Here is a 12758-nt window from a genome sequence, read left to right on the forward strand (position 1 = left end):
GGGACTTATATAGTTTATAAAGGTTTTTTTTTTGGAAAATTATTAGAAACCTGAAAATATAGCAAATTTAATAATTACATACATTATTTTATTAATTGTATTATTCTTTGGAATTATAGTTAATTCTATGTTTTTTTATAATAATAAAATGTTATTCAAACATTAAAAAAAGTATTTTTTCTCCATTCCCTAACAGTTAAACGTCAAAAAAAAAACTTTTTCAAGTAAGTTCTTCCAAATTCGAAACAAATACACTTACCTTATTTATTCGATTCGCACATCATCTGAGTTCTCGTTTAAATCTCCATTTGCGCGCAATGTATGCTAGATCCAATTGAAACACTTTTTATTTCACTCGCACTCCACAACAATATTTATATTACAAGGTAACCGTTTTTTTACTATTTTATTTCGCGCCCACTTTTTCAGTGTTCGCGAAAATTTTCACCGACTAACACACCTGCAGCAGTTGCTTACTTAATTGATGTTAGTTTTTGCATTTTACTCTTCTAGCTTTTTTTTTTTTTGTTTGCTTATATTCCCCAATCCCTCACTTTCGCATAGCGCTTCACTTTCATTTTAACCCAATGTTTTCTTTGTTTTTACTGTAATTCATGTTATTATTATTTTGCATTTCCTTCCACTCGCTGAACTTGTGCAAAGTTCAAAGTTTTGTTTTGGTTTTCTAAGCTTAACAGTTTCATTGTACGCCGCTTGCGAGAATTGCAGAAAAAACAAAGCCACGCACTCGTTCGATGCCACACAGCCGCAGTAGCTCAGCGATGCATGCGATTTGCATTGAGTTATGCAGTTGCAGAATTTCGTAGAATTTAATATTTTTTTTCTAAATTTTTTATTTTTTTTGTTTCACTTTGTTTTTAGATTACGTTTCCTGTTTTTGCCATTGTTTTACACTTTTCGCTCGACAAAATATTACTAGCGTATGAAACTATGCGGCACACAAAAATTTATAAAAATATGTAGTTGCCATTAGAATAACAATTGCGCGCTGTGTGTTTATACAATAGTGTTTTTGTTTATCAACGAAGCGTTCGGCAAGTGATTTTGTCTTGTCAAATACTCAGCAGGAATCAATTTTGATGAAGGCAGCCAAATTGAATTGAGATGAAATTTTTTCTGACCCCCACACAAAATTCCACTGCGCAGCTGCGTATGCGTAACAGCTATCAGTGAAAGTTTTTGTGAATTTTTCCACTGTTCGAGTTTTTTGGTTTTTGCCCGTTTTCAAAGTTTTAATATTTTACTTTTCTTTCCTTTACATAAAACCCTAAACATGTCATTGCAAATTCAATTTTACTGCATTCACTTATGCACTTTTCTCACTAAATTTTTTCTATATTCCATTTATACACTTCACGCACTTGAATTCGTTCGGGAGTATCTTAGTTCTGTATTAAAGTGTGCTTTATTTGTTTGATCCGCTGCTTTTTGCTGAAAGTTTTGTATTGAATTTTTCATAGATCCGCTTCCGAAAATGTATGTGCTTCCCTAAGTCATCAGTGAGAACCTGGAAGAAGAGAAAAGTATAGGATTATTGACTAAGTATTCAAGTACTCGGAGTTTGTGTTGCTTTATATATATTTGGTTTGCCTGAAGTCGCATATGTTAATAAAGCTTGCGATATTATTAATATTATTTTAGCAGGAACTCAAAAATTAAGAAATTCTAATCATTTTCTTTATATATGCATACAAAATGTCTTTGTAATAAGTACAAAATCTCTAGTCCAAAGATAACAGTTATTGATGAAAACTGTCATGGAAAATTTCACTATGAAGGAAATGTTCTACAACTTAATAATACCTACCCGTCCATTTCTTTTTTCACCGAGACTCAAATTTGAAAATAAATTTTTATTTGCAATTTTTATGCAAAATTAAAAAAAAAATAACAATTATTTTTGATTTTTATATTATAAATCCAAAATAAAAATAATGTTTGATTTTTATATTATATATCTCAGAAAACAGAAAACAGCAATTTTTATGCAAAATTAAAAAATATAACAATTATTTTTGATTTTTATATTATATGCCTCAGATATCAGTTATTGAAGACATTTATTTATAAAAGGCATCAATAAAAATCAGTCAGTGACTTTTACTTTTAAAAGTCGTCAATATAAATTAGTCACCGACTTTAACTTTTAAAATCATTCGTATAAAAGTCATTAACATTTTTGGCAGTTAAAAAGGTTTTGAGAAACAAAAATTTACTACGACTTATACAAATGACTTCTATAAGTATGGTTTAAAAAATAAAGGTCTGTGACTGATTTTTATTTATGACTTTTATAAATAAAAGTCTTCGATAAACGTTATCTAAGACATATTATTTAAAAATTAAGAATAACTGTTATTTGTAGATTATTTATATAAAACTTAAAAATAATTTGTATTTTTTATTTATAAGGTAAAATTTAGAAATAACGGCTATTTAAGGAGTATTTAAATAAAAGTAAAAAATAATAATTGTTAAAGAGCGATTTTTTTAATACAATTCGTAACTGTTACGGTCCCTGACATCACAGTATCCTCAATATCTTAGCTGTTGGAATAAAAAAAATTAACAACTGCAAGTGGGTAAGTATTAACAGAAGTGTTGGTATTTTAGCCACCTACGATTTTTTACGCAGGAATAACCCAATACTCGTAGGATTCAAAACAAAATCTAGGATAGGATGATCCTTATAAGTTGGTTGAGCATTGTAGCTTCGTCATTGTTAATAGAAAACATACATGTATCGCGAACATTGAGCGAAAAGTTTCCAAGTCTACTTTACAAAATTTAAAACAATAAAAACTAAAAAATTTAACAAAATTAAATAAAACAATTGGATAAAAAGATATAAGATAATTTTCTACAAATTAAATAAAACTACAAAAAAATATATTTGTTTCTTTTTAAAACAATAAAAACTCAAAATTTCAAAAAAATTGAATTTTAAAACTAAAAATTTAGATAAACAAATTAAATATTTTTGTTAATATTAAATGCAACTAAAAAACAAAAAAAAAATATTTTATATTTCAAAACAATAAAATCTAAAAGCTAAATGAAAGCTTAGTTAAAAAATAAAAAATTTAATTAAAAAAAGAATGAGATAAATAGGTTCCTGAGAATTAAATGAAATAAAATAAAAATGTTAAGCAACAAAATCTAAAAATTAAAATAAAATTAAATTTAAAAAGAAAACTACCTACTTAAAAAAATAAGTTCGTAAAAATTAAATGAAACTAAAAAAAATATTTTTCTAAAATTTAAAAATAAAATCTAAAAACTTAATAAAAAAAGAAAAATTATAAAATTTAAAAAGGGAAAAAACCCTAAAAATTAAAAAATAAATATTTTTTAAGCTAAGAGAAATTTTAACTAAAGAATAAAAAAAAATTACGCTGCCGACACTCAGCCATTGTAAGCAAAATCATATCAATTTAGAACATGCTCAGGTAGGACATCCGCATAATGAGTGGGGGCTGAAAACGGCAGTTATAGCTGCTTATTTTGTTAACCATTCTAAACATTGTAAGCAACATTTTTATTTGTATTGATTGATCCCATCACCTAGATATGTATGTGTATTAAAGTTGAGGACTTTAGTTCTTTTAAGTGAACCGCTCATTTGTAGTTCGTTCCCCTTAGTGAACTAGTTCCTTGGTTCTTATAGTTCATTTAGTTCAATTGAAGAATTTTGTTTTAAACAAAGTTCAATTATCTTTATTATCGTACATTCTACAAACAAAACAAAAACTTACATATTGCTGTGCAATAACATTAAATCATTTCTGATTTGTTGTTTGATTTTAAAAGCGCTCTACGCTAGTTTAATATTTGCGAAAAACCTTGTTAGCAACAGTGCAAATTGCGTTTTAAAACGTATCTGTAAATATGCCAAGAATATTTATATCGCCATCCAAAATGAAAAGTAGTAGCACTGACAAATTTTGTTCAATGTAGAGATCGAACCAGTGAACAGTTCATTGATATGAAGAAGTTCTTTAGTTCATTTAGTTCTAGAACTACCCAAGCCTAATACATTTTAAGATTTGACTAGGCTAGTCAGAACAAATAGGCAGAACTTCGATTCGGATGAGCTTCGTCTTCACAACAATGCTCGGTCGTCTTCCAAATACAAATACAAAAAAAAATTAACTTTTACATGAAAGTAACTGAACAATTATTTTTTTATATGTATGACGATGAGTTGATGATCATTTTTTAGATTATTGGTATTTGGTATTTTTGGCTACTTCATCGAATAATTTTATTTCTAAGAGATTTTACACAAACTTATAAACAATTTGAAAAGAATCAATACCATATTTTAAACCTTTAGGTGTGGGCAAGTGGTCTCACAAACCTTCGGTCTCGTGCCTTTTGGTGCTTACAACATAATTGGATTTCTACAAAAAAAAAAAATCAATTAAATAATATGTAGTGCTACGTCGACTTTCAATTTCTTGCAGACCCAAAGATTTATTGCAGTATAAATTGGAAGCATTAAATTATCACACCGACCATTTTATCGTACGCAACGCATACATGAAAAGATGTGTACATATGTATGTATTTACAGACTTGTGTGCATCCTTAAAATGTCACGTCAGATATAAATACTTTTAATTTTCCCCAGAGATACAAATGCTTAAACCCTACTGCTTAGTTGCGTTGGCAGCGATGTCAACCAACACGTACAGCCAGAGCAGGCACGTTTTAATTTCAACGCTGCAAATCTTTTAACCATTTTCGCTTTCGTTTTTCAACTTTATTTTTGTTTTTGTTGTGATGATTTTTTCCACCACTCATATTTTTATGCACTTAACTCTTGACGTTGGTAGCGCGCTTTTAGATGCCTTTGTATAGATGCCCATGCACTGTAGCATTGGTACTCAATATACAGCATTTGCACCCTTATGCTTGCATAAATACGCTCCGCAAATAAAATTCGCTTTCCTGATTTCGTAGTTATTTCGTAGAATTCCATACCTTCTTTGATTGCGACTCCTCGCATATTTATGTTAAACGTAAGTAAATGTATGTGTAAATATTCCTGCACAAAGCTTACATACTCGTATGTATTAGTATACGCAATTTTTTCACTATCTCCAACAATTTCTTTTTTCTTTTTGTGAACCGATAGCGTGCTTTTAAAATTTAGCCCGGTATTAAGTAAGTGCCTTTTTGCATTGCCTACGCTTGTCAATTTGTACATCTTGCTTTGGTGAACGCATTTAGAAAGGGATATAAAGGCTTTTTTCGTCAATGATAAAAAAATACTCTTTTCTTGCGCTTGCTTTAAATACTCAGTATATGAGACATACCGTTAAGCAGAGATGTGATGACGGTGAGAGTGCTGCTGTTCAGAAAATTGAACTCGAATGTACAAATCGTGTGATTCCTGCTTTAAATAAATACGAAAAAATAATAAAATGTAGGAATTTTTTCGTTCCAGTTTGTTTTTTTTTTTTTTTATTAAAAAAAAACAAAGATCCCCAGTTACTGTCGAAAGTCGATACATTTTCTAGTTTTTTTTGCAAACTTAGCACAAAAGAACAACTCACATTGTGCACAGCTGGTAGCCAGAAAAAAACCCTGTTTTAGAACTGCAAAATAACTAGGATATCTCAGTCTTCTTTTAATTTTATATGTTTTTTTCATACATTACAATTTAATTGCTAAAAGTTTCTCTAAAAATTATGAAAACTTTTAACAAGCTCGACGCCCAGCAATTACACTGCCGGCAAAAAGTATTGGTACAGCTGCTTTTTTACAATATATGCAAAAATTTTTATTGTTATATTTTTCCGACAATTTTTTATAAAAATATGGTTCATTCTACAATAAACAACAGAAAAATATAATTTCTAAACTTTGTGCAAAACTCGCGAAAATTCAGCAAATTTTAATGCAAATTTTCAACTTTTTAGCCAGATTTTCATAAATTTTTTTGAGTACACAGATTTTTAGCCCTTTAAATTCTAGTATAAAAACTGCATGTGAGCGGTTAGTCAAAAATCTCATTGATTTTTGAAAATCTGTTTTGTTGAAGGTGTTTTGCATTTTTTCCATGTCAATTATTTTCGAAAAAATTTTTTGTATAGAAGAGACTGCGGGAAAAAAAATCCACAAATCAACAGTAATTCATAGCTGCTTAGAACTTCTACTTTATTAAAATAAAATTGATTGGGCCACAAATCTGCATACTCAAAAAAATTCTAAAAATCTGATTAAAAAGTTGAAAATTTGCTGAAATTTTGTACAAAGTTTACAAATTTTATTTTTATTTTTTTTCTGTTGTGGAATGAATCATCTTTTTATAAAAAAATTTCAGAAAAATACATACATAATTACTATAAAAATTGTTTTATTATTTTTTTATGAAAATATAACTTACTATCTAAAAAAACATGGACATAATTTCAAACTTTGTAGAACATTTATAAAAATTCGACGAATTTTAACAAATGTTGATCAAATTTTTCAACATTTTAATCAACTTTTCTAGAATTGCCTTGGGTATGCAACCCAAGCTTGGACTTGCTATTGATTTTTGGCAATTTTTTTTTCGCATTTTCTTTCATACAAAGTATGTTCAACAATTTTTTTTGTACGGAGAAAATGAGCAACACCTGATTAAAAAGCTTAAAATTGTGATGAAACTTTGTCAAAATTTGGAACAGAGTTTGAAATTTGGACTTGCATGATCTTTATTAGATAACGAGCTACACTTTAATAAAAAAATAATAAACATTAAATAATCGAAAGGGGATTACAATGCCCAAATCTCTCTTCCTTACTTACATTTTCGCCACTGTATCTACAGCTTATATTTTTCATATCCATGACTTTTTTGAAGGAAATAGTGTCTATTATTTTTTTTTAATTTCACTAAATTCAAGTTAGAATCGTTTTATTAAAAAAAAAAAACTTAGCAATTAATTATAAAAACGTAAAAAAAATTGAGAAAAGTATGATAAACTACAGTATAGCAATAAAAGAAAACAAAACCAAAGATCATAGAAAATAAAAATGCTGGCTATGTGTATGGCTCCCTTATATTCTATGTTCTCTGTTATAACGAAAGTGCTACCACGTTTGTATAAAAACTTGTTTTTAAGCCAAAGTACAGGGAGACTCTTATTAAATTAACAAAAAAAAACACTCATAATCGGGATCAAAGCGGTACAAATATGAAAAGTCCTGACACTTATACGTCCCACCAAAATCGCTACGAATTGTCACCGCATACATAAATATACTTTGTTTATACATATTTGTGTGTGTAACTATCTTGTTCCGCTGAGCAGTATTTATTTCCACCGCTCAACTATGCAAGGGTTAACCATCCATATTTTCTTCCACTTAACATGATTCTTATCGCCCACTCAAACGTCTCATTTCATGTGCAATTCATGCGCACGTTCCTGTTCACATTCAGCTGCCTATTTCTTTTGCCGATAAAAGCAAATGCACAGCTCAAGTGGGTCACAGCAAATACTTGAAAGCGTATGGCTTTACCCAAATATATACTTTTCCATGCATACATACATACAAACATACATTAGCTACCCTGCAGAAAAAAATTGTCAATTGATAAAAAATAATAAACTTGTAGTTAGCTTTTTTGCGAAATTTCTATAAAATATATAACTTATGCTAACTTGAAACAAGTGCAGGAGTAGGGCTCGAGATTGTTTTCTTTAAAAGCATTTCCATTTAAATATCCAGCACTTCGCAAATACTTTTTCGAATTAAGGACAAATAAAAGGAAGATCGAAATTTCATATTATCATTCTGAAGTTATGTCTGACGGAATTCGAATATGGGACCTGCTACAGCAGAATATGTAAACAAACATGAAATGTGATAAAATAAATAAAGTAAAAAAATAAAAAAAAAAACAAAACAAAAATATATAAAAATATTTTGTTTTTCCTATTGATATTTTATGACCAAATGTAGTTAGTTACAAGTTAGTTACATCAAATGCAGAGGTAACCACCCTTGACTACATCTAATGCAGAGGTAACCACCTTTGACTATGGCCATCGCCATAGAAATATAGTTAGTTTTCGTCAAAGAAAATATACAGATAATAAGTGACTTGTAGGTCCTTCCTAATCAACTTAAAGTTATCTTATAGTTAGATACATTTCCTACAGGGCATACTCTTCACCAAGCATCATGTACATACGTGCATACATAGGCACCGTATACCACTCAGTATTTGCTATCCACGCAAACACACACCTACACCTATAATCCTTTGCCAACACGAGTACCCATCGCCACATAAACACTTCAATGCGCATTTCAAACCACTCCAAATCGTCGATCCTCCATACACCTACAATGCTTTTGCTCACATTTGCTGCTCGTATGCGGCTGTGCTTATATAGCACATCCATATTATATACTTCATGTGTGTGTAAACATATCCATATGAATTTACAATCATTCTTTCTTTCAAGACCGCTGTCAATCGTTTGCTTTTGTAATCCTTTTGGTTCCGCTTTTTCTTAAGGTAAGTACTTAAATTTTTTCATTGCATACTTTATAGCCGTTTTAGCAGTTATGAAAACCGATAACATCTCTATGATGAGACACAGAAAGAAGTAAATATGACGAATATAAATAAAAGAGATTGGCTAAGCGATTAAAAGGAGTGGGCTTATATGTACATACGTACTCGTGTATTTATAGCTCGTCATATGGCTTTTTAGTAGACTAGAGTGCCTGCTCCACAACGTTTTATTTTTTTTTTTACTTTCTTGTCCGACACAAAAAATTGATATGCACTTAATGCCGTCAGTAGTTGTTAGATGTTAATTTTGTGCAATTTTTGGTGCGTGTGTTTGAAAGCAGGGTTTTTTCCCATTCGATTTTGTTTTCTTTATACGCTTCATTTTGCGCCAATGAATACCGGAAATGCATACCCTTTTTTTGAAAAGTTGACACTTCTACATACGGGAGTGGTCTCAGAAGTGCCCAACCTAACAAAGAAAACAAAAAAATGGTGGGAAAAATTATATTTATTTTTCAACATGATCGCCTTTCAACTCTATACACTTTGCCCAGCGCTGCTCAATAAGTTCGATACCCCTTTTATAATAAGAACTGTTGTGTTCCTCAAAATAGCCATTAACTGCCGACATCATTTCTTCATCGTTAGAAAATCTTGACCACGGAGCAATTTTTAAGAAGTTGGGGAACAGAAAATAGTCCGAGTGAGCTAAATCTGGCGAATAGGGTGCATGAGGTAGCAATTCAAACATTAATTCATTAATTCGCTAAACACTCAAGTGAAACCTCTTCACGACACTGTTTTTGGTCGAGTGTGAGCAAATGCGGCACCCATCTTGGACACAGCTTTCTCATTTCCAAATCAATTCAGATAATATGCGATGTACCGTACTTTTAGAAATGCCTACTATATCTGCTAGATCTTTCGAACTTCAGTCGACGATCATCCATACCGCTTTGTGGACTTTCGTCATCAATTCTGGAGTCATCACCTCATTTGGTCGACCAATGCGATATTCGTCTTGGCAGCTCGTACGGCCTCGGTTAAACTCTGCTACCCAATATTTTACTATTGTAAACGAAAGAGTAAGACCCGCCCAAAGTAGAATCTATTTCAGCTTTTATATTGGATGGGGTTAGGCCTTTCAAATAAAAGTATTGTTAGGCCTTTCAAATAAAAGTATTGTATCACATAACGATGACCAATTTTCTACATTTTCACAAATTCACTGCAAACGTTCACTTATTGACGGCTGCCAAGCATATGCTAAACAACGTGGCGTCTTAAAGCTTGAAACATGTGCTTTATAGATTGTGTACTTTTTAACACAGTGATATTTTTCCTACAACTACCGCCATCTCTAGGTTAGGCCGGGTACTTTTGGGACCACCCCCGTAGAGATATTTGTATGTATGCATGTTGTTGTACATATGAACATGCAAACATGTGTATATGGTAATAACTTAATTTGCATATTTTTTTTTAATTCTCTCTCCATATTGAGTCATTAAAAAAACATTTAAGTACTTACAGCTTTACTAACGTATTTAAATTTCATCAGGAAAAAATAACTTAGTAGCACAAGCACATAAAACAGTGGAGCAAAAACAACATTTACGTATATTTTGTTGTTGCTTTTGGTTTGTAAAATATCAAAAAAGAATTCTGCTATTTAAGATATCATAGAGTACCTTTTCTGATCGCTTCGTTAACCTCAGCTTTTGAGAATTTTGGTGTAATATGCATAAGTTAGTGCTGCCGGACTATGAACCGCTATAGAAATGCCCAAGTAATTTAAAGCAGACCTTCTTCGATATGGAGAGTGGATTTATCGAAGCCAAACCAAAATCAGAAAATTTATGGTATTTTAATTTACCCACAAATTTGCGTAAATTTTAGCAAAATTTTCAACAAATTTATTTTCTGTGCAAAGATTAATATGGAATTTTTTTATTTCCAGTTTCTTACTTGGACGTAAAATAACAAACTTTTTTAAATACAATAAGGCCCTGCTTGTCTAAATTGAATAAAAAAATCTAGAAGTTTGGAGAAAGAAATATAAATACAAAAGGTTTTCGTATAAATTTATGATTTAAACTTTTAGTTAAAATTTAAGCTATGCGAAAAAAACATAGTGCAACAAAAAAAAAATCAAAACGCACAAAACACTCTATATACTTACGAAACTGAGGCCAGATATAGTGAAATTAAATTTAAAAAATATGCTTGATTAAAAAAAAAATCAAAAACAAATTTGGGTAATTTAGTATAACAGTGCGGGTACCAGCTGCAAGAGAAAATCCGGAGCATTTAAATTTAAGTCTTTTGGTTCACAAGCATGAATAGGTATTGAAAATGCCTTTTAATTAATTTAATTTTTTTAAGCTAATAAAATTAGATGGACAAAACACAACAATTTTTCAAAAATACATATTGAAAATTTTCAAGGATATTCAAGCATAAAATTTTAAAAGTACGTAGTACCTATTCGTCCTTATGCACCGAGAAGTTTAAACGTTTTTAATTCTAAAGAATTTGCACTGAATTTTTTAAATAATAGTTTCACGATATTGATTTTTTTTTTGTAAGTGTAAAATAGACTGTCGCACGGTGTAATTAGTGAAGTTATAAATTATTCATTGTATTGAAGCATCCCTTAACCTTTGCATTTATGAAAAATCGCAGTATTTCAACATTTTAATATTTAATACCTACATAAAAATCTTACTAATTCGAAGCAGATATTATTTGCGAACTCAAACTCAACAGAGCTCGAACTCATAGTACATATAGATATACATACAAGCATGAATTTTACGATGTCAAGCACTTCAAAGAAACAAGTGGCAAGACCTTCTCTGCAACGCACAATTATTCGCTTGTACCGCAGTTGGCATTCACCAATTCATGTTTTGGTTTTCATTGAAGTGCACAACTATCTAGCACTTTCACTTGCTTGAACATGTTTATGCAGCCCACAACAATTTCAATTGGAATGCCTTCACTGCCAGTTAAAGCAAGCAATAGTATTGCCTACCTGCAGGCGTTCAAGCACGCTTTACTGCCACTAAATATTTCGTTCGGAAAAGGCACTTTAAACTTATAGCATACATATTAACTTGTAATTAAGTATTTGTACATATGCATGTGTGTGTGTGTGAAATAATACATTACAAATGCCGACAACCGCTCAATATTGCCGTACAGGCAGTTAACGCCTAAAAGCAGCACAGCAACGCGGCGATTCCTTGGCGACACGAACAGATGATTTTAGCTGACACAACAGCCTAGCCCAATTACTTGCACAAGATTCGTACACTCGCTAAACATACATAAATATGTATGTACATATGCGTGTGTTTTATGTGCGACTGTGGTATGTGTAATTGGCAAAAAAATAAAAAAAATTTTGCACACGTTTGAATTTCTTTTTCACTTTTATTACATATCAAGCAATGCTGGCGTATTATACACTACTCACTTTTTTCACTTCTCTTTCGCAGTTTAATTGCCTAAAAGTATGCACAATTATTTTGCATTGTTCTTGCGCGTATCAGGCCTTTAAATACCACACACAGTTGCCACGTTTCTTAGTATTTCGGCTTTATATTTTTTACAGCTAAAGCTTTTCGTTTTATGTTTTATAATTTAATTTTTTTTTCTTGAGTCACATAACTCTACACCGTTCCGCAATTTTCAACGCGTTCATACACAATCGAATCGCCGACGGATATCTCCACACGCTCAGTGTGTGTGCTCACCGGCCAACAGTTCAAATGAAACTAGTTGCGACACGGCTGCTGCCGACGCGATTGTTCGCACTCTGGCATCGCTGTCGTTTACGTTGTCGTTGTAATCGGCGGTCATGTGCATGTGCCCGACATTCGGCCCATCGGATGCTGACTGTGTTCGCTGCTGGTGCTGGCCATTGAAAACGTTACGGCTGCTGCATAACACTAGGCGTGCTGCTGTACGACGCTTGCCCATATTTCGAAAGTATGTATGTATGTGTGTAAGTAACGCAGGAAAATTTCGAAGTTTCCTTCGAACCAAATCAAAACAAAAGCAGTGAGAAGCTCATCCAGTACCACAGACAACATTGCGCATAGCATGAATGTGCAGCGAGCGGATGGCCCCAAGTGTTCAAAGTATATAAAAAATATACCCAAATCCGCAGATTTTCGAATTCAATTGTGAATCCCAAAAGCATGCT

The 12758-nt window shown here is 31.4% G+C and overlaps 1 long non-coding RNA gene across 1 annotated transcript; it reads right to left on the reverse strand.

The window, feature by feature from the left end:
- Nucleotides 1–402: 402 nt before the first annotated feature.
- On the reverse strand, nt 403–12398 carry LOC118733413. Its single transcript, XR_004992254.1, has 2 exons — nt 12027–12398; nt 403–1528 (listed from the first exon to the last, which is right to left on the reverse strand). It is a non-coding gene; the product is annotated as an uncharacterized LOC118733413 (long non-coding RNA).
- Nucleotides 12399–12758: the final 360 nt, after the last annotated feature.

Source organism: Rhagoletis pomonella, unplaced genomic scaffold (genome assembly GCF_013731165.1).
Source record: "Rhagoletis pomonella isolate Grant_MI unplaced genomic scaffold, Rhpom_1.0 Rhpom_scaffold_00002, whole genome shotgun sequence".
NCBI classification, from domain to species: domain Eukaryota; kingdom Metazoa; phylum Arthropoda; class Insecta; order Diptera; family Tephritidae; genus Rhagoletis; species Rhagoletis pomonella.